At 42.4% G+C, this 23,466-nt stretch overlaps 1 protein-coding gene across 9 annotated transcripts in view; it reads left to right on the top strand.

Annotated features, from left to right (window-relative positions):
* The first annotated feature begins 715 nt into the window (after positions 1-715).
* Positions 716-23,466, top strand: part of HTR4 (5-hydroxytryptamine receptor 4) — a 168,824-nt gene continuing 146,073 nt past the window's right edge. For 4 of the 9 annotated variants that reach the window (XM_083482501.1, XM_083482506.1, XM_083482500.1 and 1 more), the window contains exon 1: positions 716-1,588. The gene's annotated coding sequence lies outside the window, so the exon portion shown is untranslated. Of the gene's footprint in view, positions 1,589-1,617; positions 2,186-14,281; positions 14,758-23,466 lie in introns of those variants that run through there. The other 5 variants (XR_014520688.1, XM_083482504.1, XM_083482507.1 and 2 more) reach the window with 5 other exon arrangements.

Genomic DNA, 23,466 nt, shown 5'->3' with positions numbered 1-23,466 from the left:
GGCCAGGAAAGTCTGGAAGACCGCAGATCCCCCAACCTATTTTAGGCTGTAGCCTAAAGTAAAGAGCCCCTTGTTGCTGGCATCTGTCTGTCTCAAAAGCAGTGCTGTAGCTATGGGGGCGGCTAGCTAGCTCCCCCCCCCCCCCATGAAGCGTCCATTGAGGCTCCTGGGTGAAATAAAACCTAGTTTCGCCCTTCTCAAAAGACAATGGAGTGCGTCTCTGGAGGTAAAGCCGAAGTGCAGCACCAAAGTGACCTCCCTGGGGCACAAGCCTGGGCAGTGTGTATGGAGGTCCTGGGCTGCCCAGGCGACAAGACTTCCCTCTTGGCCTCCCTGATGCGGTCCAAAGAAAAGCAGAGCAATACGCTTGGCACCAGCTTGGCTACGGGAGTTGCCAGGAAGCATACAAGGTGCCATCCAACCACTTTAGGGACTCCACTCCGGATTTGTGTTGGGTTTACTCCCTAGTCCTTCCTTGTCCTGAAGATTCCCCATTACTTTGGGGGCACACCTGCAGGGCAGGAAAAAGTTCCGCTTTCTCTGGGCTCGCAGTACCGCGCTGCTGAGCGAAGCAGCCCCTCCTGCTGCCTGTCCTCCGGCTCTGCAGCCAGTTAAAGCGCAGGCCTGGGGCACAGAAGCAACTCCCGGCTGGAGGGACTCGGCGGCCAGATGTCTGCGGTTGACCGGAAAGCGCGCGCATTCCCACCCGGCGGTTGCTCTGCAAGCCCGAGGCGAGATCAGCAGCACCTGTTGCCACTGACGGTTTGACCCGCGGCGTGCGGAGGAGGCAGAGGCGCTTCCACGAGACTTGGCTGCGCGGTCGCCCGCGTGCTTCCACGAGCGCGAAGGGGGACGCAGAAAACTCCGCGGAGTCCTTTCTTGCGCCGCAGGTGGGGCAGCTGCCTCGCTCCCCCCGCCCCCGCATGGTGAGATAAAGAGAAGCGAGGCTTCCGAACAGGCGTCTTTTCCTCCCCTCCAGAGAGAGAGAGAGCGCTCGCTCGCGCGCGCAACACTGCAAGGTACCGTAGCGCAAGCCGGGGAAGCGCCTGGTTTCCCTCGTTGCCGAATTGCTCTGCGGCTCCCCACGGATTATTCTTCCTCCGCCGTTTCCCCCTCTGGAGCGGAGGAAGGCGCCCGGCGGGGAGCGCGCTCTGATTGGCTGCCACTGACTGGCCGGCGCAAAGCAGGCACCGCGCTTCCTACCTAAGAAAGGCAGCTGGAGGGAAAGCGGGAGAAGCCGGCTGCCTCAGAGAGAGAGAGAGAGGAGAGGAGAGGAGGCAGCCCGTCCGCGAAGGAGCTTGAAGGTCTGCTCTGCGCGGCTTTCCCTTCGCTTCATCCCAGGACAGCAACTTCACTGAAGCGGCGGAGGGGCGCGCAAAGTGTTAGCAGGCAGCAGCCGCGGCGGCTGAGCGGCTTTGACTTCCCTCCGCGGCGCCGGATAGTGAGTGAAAGACGCGGGACGGAGCGAATGGTCTACCCGGAGGAGACGACGGCGCGAAGAGCCGCCGCGGAGCAGATGCAGCCGACCACGTGAGCAGCGGGGCAGCTGGACCATGGTGGGGGCGTCCGGGCTGCTCTCCCTGCAATGGTGAGACCTTGCTCCGGCTGGGCTGCCCGTGCGCGCCGGCTTGCACGCGTCCCAGTCTCCCCAGTTGCTTTCTTTCCGATCGCTGGTTTATTTTATCTCTGGACCTCTTTTCCAACAAGGAAAGTAAGCCAGAGTTGCCTCTCCACCCCCCTCGTGAGGACAGGCTCTGCCAGGCTGCCTAGGGGTGATGAGGTATTCTGCATATGTTCAGAGGCACTCTTGCGTCTACTAATACCGGTTTGCAGGGCTAAAAACAATCCCCTGTTGGCTTGCACGCTGCTGATAGGTTTCCCGGAAGTTGTTACGGAGAATTTCTTTCGAAGGCATGTTCGTACACGCACTGTCTGGTGGTTCTCGGTCGCCAGATAGTGCCTGGAAGTAATTTGCTAGAGTAGAGGACTCTTGAAAAGAAGGCAGCCTTCCTGTTGGAAAATATGACAATACCTGGGAAGCAGCCCAAAGTAAATAATCCGGATCAGAAGAAATATAACCTTGGTCTGAAAGAGGGTGTCAAAAACAAAAGTTTCCTGCCCGTCCAAATGCGTCCACCGAATTAATAGTTAGGTGATGCTAGAGAGTTTATACATTGTGCTAGAGGTAGGTAAAGGAACGTGGCAGAACTTTGAACCGTTCTTATTGCTTTGTTTTGCTCTATAATTTCTTACCTGGTCAGAGAGGGAAGTTCTGTATTGGCACCCCCCCCCCGTGATGTAATAGATATCTTCGGAAGTAACGGTACATTTAAAAGAGTTTTTTTTCCTTCGAAAGGAATAATAAAAGGCATGACTATCAAAAGCAAAAGTTTCCTGCCAGTGGAAATGCATACTGACAAAGTAACTAGGTGATGTTGTAGTATCTACGGTGTCTGTTAGTTATGTAAGGAGGAACGTGAAAAAGAGGAACCCGAGGAAACGTTGAACTGTGTTTGATTAGTGCTTTGCTTTGCTCTGTAATTACTTATAAGGAAGTTGTGTATTGGCAAGGGGCTGCCCCAGGTGATAATAGATAGCCTCTGATGTAAGTTAGAAACCTTTACTTCACTACTACTGAATACTGGGCATGGTGCAAACAGATGGAGGGTAGGCAACAAAGCACAAGTATCCTTTAAGAAGTAGAAAGTGAGGGGAGGAGGTGTGCAGGAACAAAGCTGGGGTTGGGATGGGAAGTGTCCTGTATGCTTTTATTATTTTTTATGGTATTGAGGTTCACAGCATTGTGGAAGATGTTTCTTTTACTTAGCAGAACAGTGGATGGAAGAAAGAGCAGTGTATGTTAATGGAGAAGGGCTGCAGTTTCTTGGAGCTACCTAGGATTAAACTGCAGCAAAGTAGATAACTCAGTGCAGTCAGTTTTGTCTTGCTGTTAAGCACAGAAAAGTGTGTGTGTGAGAGTGAACATAATATATAGGGAAGGGGAGCCAGTGCATGAATGCGAGAAAAGACACACAAATGAACTGAACTTAAAAATTCAACATAGAACACATTGGATTCAATAATATGCTGTACCACACAGCAAGGCAAGAAGTAGTCTTAGGTTTCCATTTATTAAGGGAGCAACTTTACCACCACAGGATTTGAGAGTCATAGCTGTCATACTTTGCATGTTACAAGTATAGGATTGTATCGCAAATGCAAATATTAATTTATGTAATTGAAATGCAATTTCAAATCATTTTCAGTAAAAAAATTATTTGCATTTTTTAAACATGTAGTTTTGTACCCTGTTATCTGTGAATATTGATATGGTCACATAAGTGAAGGGCCCGGTGCACACATCACATTCAAATGACTTGTTTTTCCACCATGCCATTATTGTAGGTGTCCAGCTGCACACATACACATTCAGTTACTAAATTTTTCAAGAACAATTTTTGTGTTTATTTGCACTCACTTTTAAAATTCTTTTTATTGATGCTTTCCTATAGCAATGACTCTGCTAACATTACAGCATGATCCTGTGCATGTCTACTCTGCAATAAGATCCACTGAATTCAATGGTCCTTTCTCATTAGTAAGTGTAGGTTTGTCACCTAAGTGACATTTTGATGATGCTTGGACAAGTGAAGCAGCTTTTTCTCTACTGAACTGCCAATCAGCAGTAGAGAAAAGTGGAATTGGAAGAACATTTCTGGATATGTGCCAGGAAGGAATTTTCTGCTGAGCTCTGTTTGAACTGGTATATTTCTGTGGATTGGTAGATGCTTGAAGGCTTAAACATTTCTTATGTATAACAATTTAATTTTCTTTGGCTGCTGCTAATGATGAGTAGATCTCTCCAGAATTTCCAGACTTGCATATCTAAGAGCAAGGTGCCAAAGCCTTTCCTCAAACTACTTGCAGCTTAATACTCAAATCAGCACATAGTTAGATCATAGGACTTTAGCTGCTGTTTTATCTGACTTGTCTGCTCCTTTAAGTAGCTACTGAATTAATATAAAACACTGTTCCTGAAGAATTTCTTGAAAACTTCAAAAGTTGTACAGTTTTCCCCACACACCATAACTAAGCAATAGGATGCAAATGTGATAAATAAATAAACCTCTGTAGTTACGTCATTATTGATTCCATTTTATAGACTGGGTTCACTGAAGCCCAGAGTAATTTAACTGAGGCTATCTTCTGAACTTGTGGCTGAATGGAGAGGTTTGAACTTGAAACCCATGGTTCCCAAGTCAGTGCACCAATGACCAATGTACACTCATGCAAAGAGTCAGATAAAAAAATAGGCTGACTTTTTGTGATAGCGTGGGATGTCCAATCGGTGGGAGAAAAGACAAGGGAGACAGAAAGAGACGAACCTAGTACAAAGATAAGCGCCATGGTGGCTTGTAATGGATCAGCAAGGAATATCTGTTGTCACAATTTTGTAAGGACACTTACACTTCTTCAGGTTGGGGCAGTTATGACAGTGATGCCTCTGCTTGTTTGATGTTTTTTTCAGTGAAAACTAACTGCAGAGAAAGTCAACTTAAAAATGACACTAGTTTACTGTGGTATTAGCTCATATTCAGTGTGGACAATACTAAGCTAGAAAGACCAGTGGCCTGACTTAAAATAAGGCAGCTTTCTGTGGCACTTCCTAGGCACATGAGTAGTTAACGGAGAACACTCTGTGAATGCTGCCTGTCTGTAGACTGAGCAGTGAAAGTGTATTCTGCTAATGGATCTTTCATTAGAGTTTGAATTATTGGAGCACTGGGGGAAAAATCTGGAAAGTCTTATTAGTATCTTTCTTCGGAGGCATCTTAAATAACCCTCCTGCAATGCAACGAGATAGAACTCGGAGTCATTGAAAAAAATCGATGGTCTGGGTATTGCAGCTGCTGTTCTGTAGCCATCATTAGATAAACCCCTCCTCATCTCTTTAAGCCTTAGTACCCAAACTAGGTCCAATGGAAAGGTAGAAGAAACAGGCTTGGAGCATATGATGCCACTTGCTTTAGAAACAAAGTTATTTAAAACAGTCTATGTCCTCTGGTTTGTGAGTGAGCCGGAGAGAGCTGTATCCCATCTTCTGTGTTACTGTTACTTATTACCTTCCTTTCACCCTAAGGTTACAAATTTAAAACACAAAATATAAAAGAATTTAAAATAGCTAGCAGCAGCACAGGTACTTAGTATTTCATATGTGGAATCGCCAATTAAACTGCGTGTGTTTGTTCAGAAGTAGCAGCTTCACCTTCTGTTTACCTGAATACTTATTGCTGTCTTTCACCTCCTGTGTTCACTGCTGGAAATTTCTGCAGGTTATCCATAAGGCAAAGGTGCGGCTCACCATTTGGCAATGGCTGGGAGAACAGTGAGTCTTGCTCCTTGGGAAACATGGAGGCCATTTTCCTTGGTAAGGTTCCTGGGGCAGATGGAAAGGCTCCAAAGCTCCTTCATGGAATTGGCTGTAGTTGCATCTCTGATGGGAAAGCTTGTTGGAGTTGGTCTCTAATATAAAAAGCTTTGCATTCTGCAGGAAGATGTGAAATACCAAGGGACAAGATGGGAGTACAAATTGTAAAACATCTTAATGCTGGAACTAGGCAGCTGTTGGCTAATATTATACACACCATTTTTCAAGGTGAAAATACCAGGTAGAGATATCATCTCTCTCACACACCCTTGGTGTTCTTTCCCAAAAGGAATATCATGCTGTTTGTGCGCTCTCTCTCTCTCTCTCTCTCTCTCTTGCAGGATAGTCTTATAGTGAGATTGTTGCCATGACGTTTGGTCGAAAAATGTTTTACTGGGTGTTGGAATAAATACTTGTTTACACTGTAATTTCTTTATGGAGTTTTCAGTGTGTGAATGTTTGTGTGCATACACAATATAAATCTTGGTTTTCATAACTTTATGAAATAACTATACTACTGGGAATAGGAGTTTCCCCTTTCCTTTCAATTTCAAATGGACTTAGTATTTCTGAGCTTTTCATACATTTTTCCAGGTTGTTGTTGTTGGTGGGAATAGGGCTTTTTCTGTGGGATTTTTTTTTTGGGGGGGGGGATGGAAGTGCTTCCTTGCAAGACTTCCACTATGCCACCTGAACTTCCCTACAGTGTTCCCCCTCCTTCCCTACTTGCAAGCATCCATCCCCACAATTTACCTTCCAATAGCAGTTGCAGGAGCTATACATACCCATGTGTATGAGGCTGCTCCACTGCCCTTCAGTAGACCCCAAAGTTTTACCCACAGAAAGTACCCAGTGGAAAGAGTCATAGGGTGCTTTTTGTTTGTTTGTTTTTTGGAATTGTGGTTTACCAGGGCTTCCAGGTCCTTAGTAAGGACTGAGGATTTGTGCACCACTTCATAAGTATTGGAGGAAGGGGAAGGCAGTGGGCCAGCTTGGAATGGGCCAAAGTTATTTCGGAGCTGAGCTGAAATTCAATGAGGTTTTGGCTTGGATACTAAGGAACTTGAATCTCAAACTTTGGAAGTTTCCGTTTTAGAATCTGAGTTTGAAGACACTTCCAGGTCATCTAGTCCAGCCATCTTGCTGCTGCTGCTGCTACTGCTGCAGGAAACCCTCCCCTGCAGTTCTGCAACTCAGCGACATTATGCCGCTTCTAATGGTGCCATGAGCTGTAGCTATGTTTTGTGACAACATTCTTACTTCCCACTCCAATCACTCTAATCTCATTGTTTTCAATATTCATCAAATATTCTGATCCTTTCTTTTCTCAGAATCTGTTTAGGTAACTGGTCTGAAATATAGTTCCAACCTACTGCATGAATAATGGTTGCTTGCTTGCTCATTTATGGATTTGCAAGCTGTGGCTGAAATCCCTTACCTTGACCATCATTTTATTGAACGGCCTTGGGCAAGTCACTACTGGTAGCCAAACCTACCTCACATACTTACTATGGAGCTAAAATGCTCCCCCTTTTTTAGGAAAAGCAGGAGGGGGATAAAAATTTAAGAAAACAAAACCACACTCTTGCTTTCCCTCTTTATTTTTGTCCATTCTAGAAGACACTTTGTAACCTGGGATAGACCCAGGATTTATGTTTGTGTGTAGGGGAGTGGGGACAGAGCCTCAGTTTGTTAAGTCTTTTTTATTATTTACTTAGGGGGGCAGCTGCCCTCCCTGCCCCCCTTGGCTACACCTATGGAAAGACCTCTTGGGGAAGGAAGAGGGGAAAACTGGATTAGATTGCTTTCCCCCCAAAGCAGCTGGTTCTGATTTGTTCACGTTATGCAATTCTGTTAGCCTTATTGTTATACCAAATAATTTCATTTTAAAAGAGAAAATAGCCCTAAATGAATAAAAGTGGTTGCAGACACACGAGTAACAGTGGGAGACGCATCCACTAATGTACACCGAAAAGCAAATTAATTTGAAAGAAGACAAATTAGGCTAAGCCAGTTTTATATAATTAGGTGAACAATTATTGAAAATAATGGAAAATGTAATCAGCACTCAGCTTGCACTGTGATTAGGTGTTGAGGTAAGGAGGGGATGCCTATTAAACAGTTCAGCACCGCAGAATCTTAATGTGTGCCACAATGTTTCTGGTGCATATTTGAAGCATGCAACAAAATTCATTGCATTACTAGGAGACAAGTTGGGCTTGCTCCTAGGACAGTGGGTTTAAGATTTATAGTCTTAAAACTTGGAGGGTGGGGTAGGGAAATTAAACTCCTAGGTACTAGCACCAGGGTTGTTGTTTTTTAAAAGTGCTGGCCCTCAATAGAGATATTTCAGATTCCAGGTGTGGGGCTTATTTCACCCATGCATGGGTCAAGAGATCGATCAAAAAGTTAGCTTATATCTCTTCTTTGCTAGTTAAAACCTTGAGGTGCAAACTGACCTGGTCCCTGCACTTTTTATCGGAGGTGCTTTTGTATGTTTCCCCCGCTCCCAGCAAGGTTAAGAGGGTGGCAACAAAAGAACGGGCCTCTTCTGTGGTGGCTCCTCGATTGCCGAATACTGCCCCCAGAAAGACATGCCTGGCACCATTATTATGTGTCTTTAGATGCCAGGCAAAAAATTCCTCTTTACCCAGGCCTATGGCTATTAAATGATTTATGGACTGTAAAAGTGTGGACAGTTATTATGATTACAGTGGTACCTCAGGTTAAGAACTTAATTCGTTCTGGAGGTCCTTTCTTAACCTGAAACTGTTCTTAACCTGTGGTACCATTTGAGGCCTCCTGCTGCCGCTACGCTACCGCCACACGATTTCTGTTCTCACTAACCCAGAAGTAGTACCTCGGGTTAAGAACTTTGCTTCAGGATGAGAACAGAAATCGCATGGCGGCAGCTGGAGGCCCCATTAGCTAAAGTGGTACCTCAGGTTAAGAACGGTTTCAGGTTAAGAACGGACCTCCGGAACGAATTAAGTTCGTAACCAGAGGTACCACTTATCTGGAGGGCCTCAGGTTTCCCATCATTCTGCTGTAGCAACAGCTACAGAAAGAGCTAGAGTTTATACCCGCTTCTGCAAATCAACATAATTCATGCTTAAGGTTTTTTTGGATGGGTTTTTTTTATGGCCACCAGCCATGATGGCTGTTCTGCCTCTCCACTGTTGGAGGTGGAATGCCTCTGAATGCCAGCTGCTGGGAACCACAAGTGGGGAGGTTGCAGCTGTGCTTGGGTCCTGTCCACAGGCTCTCCGTGGGCATCTGGCTTGACCACTATGAGAACAGTGTTGGTCTGGGCTGATCCAGTAGGGCTCTTCTTTTGTTTTATGCAAGTCTACCCTGAGCAAGGAGTAAGAAAGTGTATTTTTTCACTCTAGCTGCTGCGGCAGTGTCCACCCATTTGCCCTGCAGAGTTCACTCCTATTAGCTTTCATGTTTTATGATGGTTGGCCCCGTTAAATTCTGAATGGAAATAGGTTTTATGTACTTAAATTTGTGTGTGTGTGTGTGTGTGTGTGTGTGTGTGTGTAAGAGAAGCCCTTCTGTTTCTATTCAGAGCTGCCTTTCTGCCTCAACGTAATTTGGTCCTTGGAGTGCAGGATGGAGATGAACCTGATGTACTGCATTATTACCGGAGGTGAAGAATCCTAACTCCTGCCATTGAAGTCCCTGCTGCACCATTGGCAGGTTCTTACTGGCCATGTACATACAATCCTGAGTTGTTACTAGGAATGAGGGACAGATTTGATTCAGGAGAGGGACAGTGACTGGAAAGAAGTCGGGAAAGAGAGAGATGGAGGAGAAGGGTGGAAAGAAGAGAAAGTGAAGGATAGAGAGGGAAGAATGAGGATTGAAAAGATAAAAAGGAAGGGTGAGATGGAGGCAACAAGGAAATGAATGGAGCTAAGGGGCTAAGGAAGAGACATGGGAAGGAAACCTGACAAGGCATGGATGGATGAAAATAAAGAGATGAAGAACAGAGGGAAATGGAGGAGGAGTGTGTTGTGCTCTGGCAACCCCAGAAATCCTTCTCATGTGGCCTGGCCTACTGCTGCTGCAGGGTCTGTTGCAGGTAAACCATAATGATCAGTATTACCATTACCACCATCAATATAGCCTCAGTGAATATAAATAAAGCTTTAATATTCACCTTGGGATAAACTCCCTCCCTGCTTTTTAGGTCCCTTCCCCTACTTTTAGGCTGATGATGGGTCTGATATAGATTCCAGTCCTAACATGTTACCTTGGAGTAAGCCTGTTGAATTCAGTGGAATTTACTTTTGAGTAGACATGATTAGGATTATATCCTTAATTATTTATACAGGATATAGGTCACATATGTTCTTTTGCAGATATGCAACTGAAGCTGGATATGCGACTTGCACAGTATTGCAGTTAGATCTATAACAGGCTTCCTCAACCTCAGCCTTCCAGATGTTTTTGGCCTACAACTCCCATGATCCCTAGCTAGCAGGACCAGTGGTCAGGGATGATGGGAATTGTAGTCTCAAAACATCTGGAGGGCCGAGGTTGAGGAAGCCTGATCTATAAGCAAGCAACAACGTTAAACTCGTGTTTTCAAGTCAAAGCCCAGGATTGTTCCTATGTCTCTAAGTAAAAAAACCAAAATAAAACCACTAATGTTGTGCGAAAAGGAGACGGAAGCTGCAAGGGCTATATGCCTGGAAATGTTTGCATGTTCAGCCTTTTTCTTGGACAGCAAATTGCATTGACATTTGTGGAGAAGGTTTATTGAGCGGGAATTATAATGATCAGTCCTTGGCTTGCTCAATGCAGTAGCATGAAACAGCCCAGTTAGATTTCATATGGATTCGATAAATGTTAAATGTTAGAGTAAATGCTTATTGAAGTGTCCAGAATCAAAAGCTGTTTTTACTGCCGCGGTGGTTCTTGTCATAAAAACCTTAAGGGGGTTCTGACGCATGTGGTTTCATGATACCGCAGGAATGGGGTTTTCTGGTAGTTGCTTGTGTCTTGATAGTGCCATTATTTTCTGTTTCTTGCTTTTGGCTTTGCACAAATTGGAATCTATGATACAACATCTGTAACAAAAAGATATTCTGTAGAGCTTGCTAAAACTAGTTTAAATTGTCCTAAATTCTTCGGTTATGGGAGCAGGGTGGGCATTTGAGGCTAGGTGGATTTTGAATCAGATGCTCGGTGAGCATTTCAAGTATAACCAAGACTAATCACATAATTAAATATTTAACTTTGCCCTCAAAGACAGAATCTCTTTGAGCACTGAAAGTTCATGTACATGTGTGAAATAATGGTAATTCCTGCACTTTGTGTTTTCTTCAGTTGTTATAAAATGGTTGCTTTTGGGAACCTTTATTTTTTGTTTTTTAAAATGATATTTATTAGAAGTTTCAAGATTACAGAAAAAAAAAACACAATAGAAAATTTAACAGAACATACCTTACAATACATAAAAAAACATAGAAGAACAATACAAGACAACAAAAAGAAACAAAAACATTAAAACACACATCCAATATTCCATATCTTTACCTTTCATTTACTTGTTTCATCGACCTCGTCACACCTCCCTTTTTTGTATTCTAGTTCAATTAGCTATTTCAGCAAATTATTTCCATCTTTCTCAATTTTTGTTCTATAATTTATCTTAACGGTCTAACCTTAAATTTTTCCATTTTGGCCCATTATCAATCAGTTTTTACTTAATTCTTTATTACATTTCTGCTAAAGCCATATAGCTTCATTCCAGCATCCTTCTAACATTCATTAATTTTGCAATATTTCTGTAAATATACTTTAATTTTTTTCCAATCTTCTTCCACCGACTCTTCTCCCTGGTCTCGGATTCTGCCAGTCATTTCCGCCAATTCCATGTAGTCCATCAGCTTCATCTGCCATTCTTCCCTGGTGGGTAGATCTTGTGTCTTCCAATACTTTGCGATAAGTATTCTTGCTGCTGTTGTGGCATACATAAAAAAGTTCTATCTTTCCTTGGCACCAATTGGCCAACCATGCCCAGGAGAAAGGCCTCTGGTTTCTTCAGGAAGGTATATTTAAATACCCTTTTCATTTCATTATAGATCATCTCCCAGAATGCCTTAATCTTTGGGCATGTCCACCAAAGGTGAAAGAATGTACCTTCAGTTTCATTACATTTCCAACATTTGTTATTGGGCAGATGATAGATTTTTGCAAGCTTGACTGGTGTTATGTACCACCTGTAGATCATTTTCATTAAATTCTCTTTTAAGGCATTACATGCCATAAACTTCATACCAGTGGTCCATAACTGTTCCCACTCAGCCATCATAATATTGTGTCCAACATCTTGTGCCCATTTAATCATAGCAGATTTCACCGTTTCATCTTGAGTATTCCATTTCAACAGCAAGTTATACATTCTTGACAAATTCTTAACTTTAGAGTCTAACAATTCTGTTTCCAATTTTGATTTTTCCACCTGGAAGCCTAATTTTTTGTCCAAATTATATGCCTCCATTATCTGATAATAATGAAGCCAATCTCTATTTTTCAATTTTTCAAAACTCTGCAGTTTTATTCTGTCTCCCTCTTGTTCCAAAATTTCCCAATATTTTGGCCATTTAGCCTCCATATTGAGTTTTTTCTGAGCCTTTGCTTCCATTGGTGACAACCATCTTGGGTTTTATTTTCTAACAAGTCCTTATATCTTATCCAGACATTAAACAGTGCTTTTCTGACAATGTGGTTTTTGAACGCTTTGTGTGCTTTAACCTTATCATACCACAAGTATGCATGCCAACCAGCTTTTGGGAACCTTTGGGTCCACAGATGTTATACTACAGCTCCCATCCTCTCTGCTAATTGGCTCTGCTGGCTGGGGGGTTGATGATGGTTTTAGTCCAGCATCATCTGGACGGCCACAAATCCCCCCCCCAATACCTGTTTTAGAAGCTCTCCTGAAGAAGAGGGGCTGGGAGAGTTCATAAAAGCTTAAAGGTGCAAAGTTCTGCATGGAAGGGTGAAAAGTCTTTCCAGGAATGTTTGGCTTGCATACAACATGGACAGAGGTTCATTCTAGGTACCTTGCAGCTAAGGGGAGATAACAATTTAACATGTACCTACCCATTCTAATTGGCTAAACAGTTCAGAGGGAAACTGAAAATTATAGGGCCCCTGTCATGACTGTGTTAAGAGTGAGTCACCTGGATTGCATTATTCCATTATAATGAGAAACTGAGGTTTCAACAGACAGACTTGAAACTTGGCAGTGCAGGAGAGGTGAACTTGAGCATGCTCCATGCTGTATTTGGGATGTAAAAAAGAAAAGGAAAAAAAGACTTGCTTGGGAAGAGTTAAAGGTGTGGTGAGCAACTTCAGGAAGCTGACAGATGTTGTGTGCTTTTATTCAACGACTTTGGGGTGTTTCAGAGAGAAATGATTTGTTTTTGTTTGCTTATGGGGAGTAATCCAGTATGTGCCATTGCATGAGTTCTGTAACATGCTTGTAGTTTTTTTAAAAATAAAAACTACAATCGGGGTTAGTATTGATTTTAAAGCTGCAGTCTCAGCAGTATTTTTCTCCTGAAACAGGTTTGTTTTGTTGTTTTTTAATGGGATTTATGCAATATATCATTCTAAGCATTTACAATATAGTAGAGGAAAACCACTCATATCCCATGAGGATAATCTTTCACATTCTGCATACGCATGCAGTCCATACTCTGGGGCCAACCCTATACCTATAAATGCTACTGTTAACCATAAAGTATTAGGTTCTTAACACTCATGCATTTTCATTATTGCTGCTCGCCAGTGGCATGTGATCATTGGACTAGGGAGACTAGGTTAGTCCCCTAAATGTTCCCCTGGCACCTCCATCTCAAAGCCTGGGAAGCTTCTGCCTGGCTTAGCGAGAGATACGTGATTCTCATACATGTGACACCAGGATGTCACAATTCCCCCCCCCCCCCATTGCTCTCACAAGCTAGCACCTCTGGCCCTAACTGTTCCCCTATGAAAAATTTCACTGAACATTGCTGCTGCTAGGGTATATCAGTGATATCAAAGGATGAGAAATGTATCAATGAAATCACCCAAAACCATAGTCCTTTAATCCTGCAGAAGTCACAGCTTCTGTCTGAGCAGGAGCTGTATTTTCTGTGGAGAAATGTACGGAAGTCATCTGAATCTGTGGAAAGTTCTTCATTCCTGAAACCTTTGTTTCACTAATGTGAAGCATTTGTCAGGCACCATCCCACTCATGTGAAATTCTTTGACATTTTATTATCTCAAGGGATTAAAAATGAACAGCAAATGACCTGTAATTGACGTAAGTGTAGTGCCATGAAGATTGAGATGTGATAATGAGCTGGGATATGCTCCTAGATTTTGCTCCTGGAAGCCAAATCTAGAAGACTGTTGTCTGCCCAGAAGAGAGAACTTTAAGAGCGGTGGCTGGATATTTGCAATGTGACATTAACCAGGCTTATCAAGGGAGATGGAATAGTCAGAAAACATTTATTTGTATCCCATCTTTTCCATGACCTTTGTGTTTGCTGTCTAGACCTGCATTATATGTAGAAGGGAAAGCAAAGTAGGGAGATGACTTTCTGATACTGAATGAGTCACGTAAATTATATGCCCTTGTACTTGAATGAGGTAGTTCCTCTGACTTGGTGGGTAACAGACATGGTGGTAACAGAGCACAGTTCCCATGTGACCTAGGTGCTGCTGCACCATAACATCTCTACTGTACCTATCTTAGAACTATATGCTGAGCCTTGAAATTAATGAACGCAGGCAAGGATGCCTGAACATTCCAGTACAGCTTGAGCATCCTTTGTTTACTTTGACTCTCAGAGGCTTTGTTTTCTGTGTGGATGCCCCTAATGGCTGGGCACTGCTTGCTCAATCCCCCCTCCCATTTCTTTGCTTGACATTTTATAAGGTCTCAATAGATAGAGAATCGCAGATTGCTCAGGTTTTGCAGCTGATTGGAGGCAAATAACCAATTAAATCCTAGGTAAGAATAGCTTCGCAGCACAGCTGCTTGATGCTGTTCTGGTGCCCTCTGGCTACATGCTGTGCACACAGTTAGACAAAGGGAACATTGAGAAGAGCAATAAACTAATTTCAAGTTGGTGCCAGTATTTAACTGCTTGTGCACTATAGTGAGAGAGAAGAAAGGCAGCTGACAGGAAGCACATTGCTGCAGCAAATACCAGCTTTGGTCCTTTATTCATCAGCCTTCAGTGACTGTACTAAACTCCTTACACCCTCCTGCTGAAGTTCATGCATAAGCAGCACTTTGCTAGATGATACCCCTAAGCAAGGTAGGTAATTTGCATCGCGTTCGTACAGGCTTAGGACGTTCAACTCTATCTTGCTTTCCTCTGGGACACACGAAGCAAATTCAGTTTATTTTTACTAGTGCTGTAGGAAATATACTTGCATATTCTAAAAAGAGGGTTTTTTGTGTGTTTTTAGTGTCACTGAGAATTTCATCTTAATAGGATCAGAAATCTAATTTGACATCTTGATGCTTTCCGTTTAGTCTCTCCAGTCAGTTAAATTTTCATGACATGACTGTGTTTTTCCATTAGACAATTTTCAATCACTTAAATGTTAAGATACATTATTTTGAGAATTTTCACATGAATTCCAGTTTTGAAACAGTATTTTGGGATATATCAAAAACACAGGTGCTAAATGGGTTCATCTTGCCCTTGGATCTAGTCCTGGGGTAGCACTTGCATTGAAATTTGGTTAGTTGTTGGCATTCCCATGTGGTCACCAATGTTGATGCATGGAGTGCTGGTGACATAGTGCATTTTGGTATATTCTGGTGCAGGGTTGGGGTACCTTGGGACTCTCCCCAGGCCATAACCCTCACTGGTCCTGCTTCATGCCCTCCTGGAAGGTTTATGTCTGACTGTAACACATCACTGAACTGTGATAATACCTTTTGCTTGCCTGGATGGAGAAATATGCATAATACAGAGACTTGGTTCCTTTAGTGGGATTTCCTACTGTTTGCACAGGTCATCTGTGCTGAAGGAACTGCAAAGGCTGTTGGCTAGCTACTGAACCAAGTTTAATGTGCTAGTTCTGGTCTATGAAGCCATAAGAAGATTGGGACCAGGATATCAGAGGGCCTGCCTTCTCCTGCATTGACTGCTTAGGTTGCTATGGTCTGTAGATGAAGCCCTCTTGACTGTTCCACAACCTACAGCTCATTGGATGAGGGTCCAGAAGAGGGCCTTCTCCATTGTGGAGTGTTTTCCTTGTTGATACCAGGTGGGCACTGACCATGGGTTTCTGTCATAAATTGAAGGCATACCTGTTACCTTAGAGTTTCCATGACTGTTGGTACTAGTCCCTAGTGTCATTAATTACCGTAATGTTTTTGCTGATGACTATTGATATTTAAAATTATTATTATTGAGCATTGCTGTGTGAGATGTGCACTGCTTTGGTGTTTCCTTTACAGATGAAAAGTGGTATGGATATATTTTAAATATAGTGGCATGTGATGAAACCTTTTGATTCCTGTGCAGTTGTTGCTCCACTCCCTTTTGTTTCCTGAGCAAAACTAAAACTGGCATGTGGGCCCTGGCTGTCAACTCAGAAATGGGTGTCTGCACCTGAGAAAGGCTTGTCGCCCTTGGTCCAGTGGGACACAGCTGTTGAATAATAACCAGGGCAGACTGAGAAATCCAGATTTCGGACAATGCTAGTCCTAAAGGAAGTAAACATTTATAGCGCCTCTGACTTAAGTTTGAGATGAAAACTGCTATGCCAGAGCAAAATCATTGGTTACCAAGGTAATCTTCTAGTCTATTGTCAGGTCTCACAGTATGGGGCAAGCTTGCTTCACTGTGTGTTTGTGTGTGTGTGTTTTGGGAGGTGGAGTAGAAACCACAATCTTTCATTACAGCAGCAGCAACAAAGCATGGTGGTAGATATAGTTAATGCATGTGAAGCGCTTTGAACAATTGAAAGTGCTATACAAATCATTATCTTGTTGTAATCCTTACAACCCTGTAAGGTGAGAAAATATTATCTCCCATATTATAGTTGGGGAGGGCTGAGAGAGGGAAAGTGGTTTGCCCAAGTCCCCCTAGTGAATTCATGGTTGAGGTGAGTTTCAAACCAGGGCCTTCCTGACATGTCTCTTAGTCTCCTCAGCTGGGAAACTGATATATTTTGAACAAATTGGTATTTTGAACAAATATGAAATAATTTCAGTTCAAAGTCAAACTCAGCAAGGAATTACTGAGTGAGATAGCTAAAAAATATCTACATCAATACACCATGTTGGAATGTTTATCTGGTTTTGGACTTAGTTGCTTGTTATGTTTATGTGTGTTATGATTTTATTACTTGAAAAAATGCTTTGAAAACTTCTGCTGAAAAGCAGTCAATAAATTAAATCAATCATTTTTTTAAGGTGTGCCCATTTTCCTTCAGATCACTTTTGTTAGTTGTTAAACTATAAGTGCAAAGTTGCTGAACTATTTCCCTGGTACTGTGAAACTGAGAAGGACATGGGAGTTCAATGGAGAACAGCAGATACCTGTTCTCGGTACAAGATGTGTGGTTTTCTTAAAGAAGGTATACTGCATGCTATTGACATTAATAGCAAAACAAAACTTGATTTCCAATCCCATATGTAGCTCAAAATACCCCAGGGTTGTTGTCAAATTGGATTTACTAGCATGTAATATATAAACAGTCTTAAAGGGACAATGCCATCTTCTTAAGAATGCAATTGCTTCATAGATTCATAAGGTATCAGATGCCTTCAGGAAAACACAGTATCCATTTGTACTTCTGTCTTGATTGTTGATGGTTCATTCACTTTCATTGAGATAATATGTGCTAGAAGGAAAAAAAGGAAATGGGAAAGTGGAGAAGTCACCCTTGCTGTTGTGATGGACAAATCATCAAAACTGTTTTGTTGGGGAAAGTACTATATTAGAACTAAAGGTCTGGAAGGAGTACGTGCTTTGAAAAAAACTGTATCTTGGATAAAGTCGTCATAGCACACAGGATAGCTAAGATGTGAGGGAGAAAACTAGGCTGGCTTTTGAATTAAGGGGTTGCTGTTCTGTCCAGAGGAAATTACTGGTTGAGCAGAGGAGCATTGCCTAGATAGCCTGTATGCATTGTCAGCTCCCACAGGTTCAGCACAGGTTGTGGAGAAGATTAATGCATTTTTAAATCAGGAATGTCATTTGGGTTGTGACTGAAGTGTGCTGAATGGTAGATGATTGGAGTACCTGGAAGTGTAGGTTGCTCAGTTTGGCTGGCAGGTGCAGACATCTTCCTACTCTCAGATGCAACTATTTCTGTTGTATAAGATGAACATCAGAACCTGGGACAGTGTGTGGCTGCTAAAGCTAACTAGCAGGGTCCAGGTCAAAGCATAGTAATGAAATGTTGGTACAGCATTAATCAGAATCCAACAACATTGTTCTGAAGTATTGCCTAACATGGAAGAGAGCACCTTTTGATGGCAATGCTCTTGAATCTGAGGGATCCACTCTGTTGAGATTGGTAAGTCTTCTGTAGCTTCTGAGTCTATTCTGGCAGTGAATGAGCTAAAGTTGACTCTGTGGCGGAATCCTCTGTATCTGAGGATTTGGGGAATGGGAAATTCTCAGGAGCATGGGATGGACGAAGCATGTTCCCTTCATCATTTTTATGTGCAGAACTCTCTGAAGGGGTTTGTTTTGGTGGCTGTTTTCCTAGATGTTCCAGGAAATGAAGGTCTCTCCCTTTAATGTTTTAGGTCACCAGTTTCTGAGGATTATTAATTCCTAGTACTTGGGCAGGTATAGTATTGGCAGTGTAGGCACCAACAGCATGGAACACCCCATGCTGCTGCATTTAAATTGTAGGATAGGTAAGAATTGGGTGGTCATGAAGGATGAAGAAATATTGTCTATGATGCATCACAATTAAGGGACACAATGATAAGATACAATCCTGATTTAAGACAGTTATTGCACGTTTCAATTTTCTTTGAGGTTTCTCCTTTACCGGAATAATTTTGCATAGCACATGTTGAAATTATAGGCCTAACCATGAAACTCTGGGAATTGTAGTTCTGTGGTGGGACAACTCTCGGCACTCTTAACAAACCTTACTTCCCAGGTTTCTTTGGGAGAAAGCAATGGCTATTTAAAGTGGTATGGTACTGCTTTAAATAATAATAATAATAATAAAATTTTATTTATATCCCGCCCTCCCCAGCCGAAGCCGGGCCCAGAGCGGCTAACAGTAAAATGATAAAACATTCTAAAATCATTCCATTATAAAATTAATTCAAAACAGATTAATGGCAACCATTGGGCTAGAGTTCTGTGAGGATTGCCAAAGGAGGGAGTCAGGCTGTGCCCTGGCCAAAGGCCTGGTGGAACAGCTCTGTCTTGCAGGCCCTGCGGAAAGATGTCAAGTCCCGCAGGAGCCTATCCTCTTGTGACAGAGCATTCCACCAGATCGGAACCACAGCCGAAAAAGCCCTGGCTCTGGTTGAGGCCAGCCTAACCTCTCTGTGGCCTGGGACCTCCAAGATGTTTTTGTTTGAAGACCGTAAGTTCCTCTGTGGGACATACCAGGAGAGGCGGTCCCGTAGGTACAAGGGTCCTAGGCTGTATAGGGCTTTAAAGGTTAAAACCAGCACCTTAAACCTGATCCTGTACTCCACTTGGGAGCCAGTGCAGCTGGTATAGCACCAGGTGAATGTGATCTCGGAGTGAGGACCCCGTAAGGAGTCTCGCCGCGGCATTCTGCACCCGCTGGAGTTTCTGGGTCAGTCTCAAGGGCAGCCCCATGTAGAGCGAGTTACAATAATCCAGTCTGGAGGTGACCGCCACGTGGATCACAGTGGCTAGGTCAGGGTGAGAGAGGTAAGGAGCCAACTGCTTAGCTTGGCGGAGATGGAAAAATGCCGCCTTTGTTATAGCTGCAATCTGCGCCTCCATGGAAAGGGAGGTGTTGAAGATTACACCCAAACTCTTAACAGACGGTGCTGGCACTAATTGTGCCCCGGCAAAAGGTGGGAGTTGCCCCCCCCCAATCCCATATTGTCCCGACCCAGCCAAAGGACCCCTGTCTTCGAAGGATTTAACTTCAACCGGCTCCCACGTAACCATCCAGCCACAGCTTCCAAATGTGTAGTGTAGAAGGGCTTCAGTTTCCCTGGGAACAAAGTATGTGTAACAGCAAGAGAGATCAATTGTTCTGAAAAAGCAAGAAGGAAAAATGACCAGTAACCATCTTTTAGTACTGGCTTTCTCAGTAGTACGCAAATGTTCATAGAGGTTTCATAAGATTTTTGTTACCCTTTTAATGTCCTGAATATACTGTTCATGTAACCAATAAGCCGAGGCATAAAGCATTCTTGTTGTGTTTGTGACCAAAAAATGTGAACTGTTGTGTGTAGAAAGGCTATGACCCCTACAGCACAGATCTGCTACATTTTCTCATGGTATCATTTCTCTTCTACCTTCATCTCTGTTATGGCTTATGTTAAAAATTACCTTTCAGTGTCAACAGTCCTGTTTACATGTAATGAAATAAAGCATCAGCAATTACTAGGGCCATAATTAAAACAAGAGACAAGGAAACAGACAGGAATCTGGAGTCTGTCTCTTTCCTTGAGCAAGCCCGTTTGCTTAATTTTGGGTTTTTACCTACACAGCATGCAAACATATGCAAGTATAATGATGTCATATTATTAAGGCCGGGGGGAGTTAGTCAATAGATGAGTATATGGATATTGATGAAGTCAGTAAAGATGAGCGCAAAATAAATGCTACCAAGCTTACTATTTATATCACTGTTTTAACTCTTAAGCCGTTTAGAAAGAGGATCAAGGAAGGAATACTAATGGACACTTCAAGCAATTCCTAGTATCCCCACATGGCACTTGCACAGTTATATATTGTAATGTAAATGTAATAGCAGTTGTGCCAAAAAGAGGTTAACCCTGTTCCTCCCCTGAGATTTACATGGTAAGGTTGATGGTTCATATTGGGCAGTCTCTGAAGGGAAATTGGCTCGGGGTGGGGTATAGAGAATATGTGAATGCATTAATATTTTTATGGTATGAGTTCTAGATTAATGATATTATTTTATTTTTATTATTTTACTGATTAGAATTACATATCAATTCACGATATTTGTATTTATGGATTTAAAATCAAGTTTTTCACAGTTAAAATAATTGCTTGTGTATGACATTTCAGTGTTTATTGTTTGCAAAACCATACATTAAAAAAGATGAATGAAATAATAAAAATGTAATGATCTCAGGCAGGCAAGCAAGCCTCGATAAGAATTAATGACTCTCCGGCAGTTTTATGGTACCTTTATTTACAAAAACACATTGAGAGTGTGCTTCTAGCCTGCACCCAATGAAGGAGTTGGTCAGTCTGAATCTCTGCCCCTCTCACAACAGAAAGGACGCCAGATTCCTGCCTTTCCCCTCTTGCCCTTCCATTGCACTCTGACCTTGTCCAGTCTCCGAGAACAGGGGCTGAGAGGTTGGACTTCCCCCTCCACACTTCCACTAGACAGACTTCATCCTCTGCCTCTCTGCTGGTTGCCTAGTAACCCTCTGACTGCCTCCTAACTCTCCCCCTGCTTGAGAGCTATATGTGCCTGTGACTTCTTTGTGAAGGGGAGCTTGACCCCCCCTTCCCATCTCTGTCAGTCAGCTTTCATCTGCAAAGCCAGCCTCGCTCTCACTTGGTTCAATTTCTGAGTCTGACTGTTCCCCTGCACTCAGTTGAACTAGAAAAGAGCAGAAAAGAGCAAATAAAAAGTAAGTGTATTTTTAAACTTGAATACACTAATTTAATTTTGTCCCAGAAGTTTATTGCATGACAATATTGAGTGGGTGTTATGAACCTCCCACTTCCTAGGTTTAAATGTGTCCTGAATATCCAGTTAGACTAGTCTCCTCATATGATGTTAGTAAACCAACCAGCCTAATTAATTTAGAATTGAAGGAAGAATTGACACCCCCACCCCCAATGCTAATGACTAGAGGGAGAGTTCCTGAAAGTTCCTGCACAACTTTATAGCTGAAACTAGATAAATAAAGATAACCACAATGACCTTGTGTTACAAGCAGGTGGTAAACTGGAATGCAGAGTTTGAACTAGGAAGCAGTACAGATGGCTGTTTGGTTGACCTTCTATTTATTTGTCATAATATCTAAAGAATTAAAGTTAAACCATCAAAACTGTCAAAATAAGCAACAATATTCCATAGACCATTGTATTAAACCTTTCCATCTTCAGGGCATAACATTAGTTGTGTGACATTAGCACACTTGGGCTTCTGTCTGGTTCTACACGTTTGCTTTTATTTTATTTGAATCCTATTCGGCATTGCCAAAGTGGTTCCAGGGCAGGTCACAACAATAAAAGTATACAGTAACATCAGTTTGAAACTTTTAAAGCCAGCATGGCAATGCATAATTCACTTCAACACTTACTGTATCTTTTCCGTGTATAACATGCCCCCCATGTATAAGGCAAGCACTATTTTTTGGGACTGGAACAAAAAAAATTCCGAGGGAAATTGACCAAAGTTGTACAACTTTTTGGGGAGGGAGGTTGCCCAGAGTTGTTGAGCTTTTTTTGGGGGGGTCACCACCGCCAATCGCTCTACAGACTGCAAAGGCAAATCGCCTGCCCCCCTGCTATCCGTGTATAGGGTGACCTGCAATTTTGACCAATTCTTTCTTAAGAAAATATATCATCTTATACACGGAAAAATACTGTATTTCCCAAGATGATGCAAGTGGCTCTGGGTGCCTACATGCATCCCTCTCTATATGGATATAAGCTGGGTGTAATCGTATTTGTTTGCATCCCCTTTTCACCATTATGTGCAGAAGTTGTATAGACACTTCTGAGTGGTATTTTAAGCAATGAGTGACTTCAAACAATTAATGCTTAAATAATAAGTCTTATATCTCTGTTGTGAAGCCAAGTTACAATGGCAAGGTATTATCCTGAAGACCTATAAAATGGCTGGACAAAAAAAAATCTGTGGGTCAAGGGATAACTGCTGTAAAATGCACCAGTAAATTAATAATGCATTGTGTTTTAAAATGTATGGATTTAAACCTGAGGCATCCTACAAGCATTGGAAGTTGTACAAATTCTGCACGTGGGTTTTCATTCACATGCATAAATAGCTTTTCTTCCTTTTTGGCAAGAGGCCAGAAATGTACACACACACAGAGATTATAGCTACACAAACACACAGCCCTCTGCTGAATTTATCATCCAACTCAGGGATGGGTAATATGTGGCTCTCTAAACAAGAGGCTGCAGCTCAGGACTGAGTTGAGTTTGGTGATTTCTTACTGTTGTGTTTTTCCCATGCCCTTGTTTTTCCTGCTAAAGAGCACTAAAAGGCTTCTGTATAGGAGTAACATTATGACTCTCAATGATTTTCCCCCCCATGTAGATTTCAGTGCTACTAATTTCAGCAGTTGCAAAAGCTGCCTCCATCTCTTCTGCAGAATATGAAATTCAAAGTTAGCTTCTCTGTAGTTTAAACCTGTGTTCTCTTTTAGCAACTAAGAACAACATAAATTGCCTTTCAGGGTATTTTGTCTGAAAATCGTGGGTTTTTTAAAGAAAGTGATTAAAAACAAACAAACCACAACAATCCCAGCTCTCAAAGAGTAGTATTAAAGCAGCAAGTATACATAGTTAATTATACTTAAGTCCAGGTAACTTATTAGATTGTTTATATAATTTGTTCAGTGATGCACTTCTGCAATTGCTGACATCCGTTTCAGCAAACATGCAGACTTAGCTTGAGTGTTCTGTAAATGTCCTTGTGTGTTACCTCAGTGATTTGAGTTCTTCTGATCTTTATTTAGTAATCTCACAGACTCAAATATTTTTGTTCCAGAATTATCAAAACAACTAGCCAACAGAAACACATGTTCAATGTCATTGCTATGGAATAGGTCCAGGTTTGTTTTTTTATTAAGCTGTGATGATATC

This window comes from Podarcis liolepis (genome assembly GCF_965112155.1).
Source record: "Podarcis liolepis genome assembly, chromosome: 2".
Taxonomy (NCBI): Eukaryota; Metazoa; Chordata; class Lepidosauria; order Squamata; family Lacertidae; genus Podarcis; species Podarcis liolepis.
Note: the sequence above shows the minus strand (reverse complement) of the source record. Positions and strands in the feature narration are given on the sequence as shown.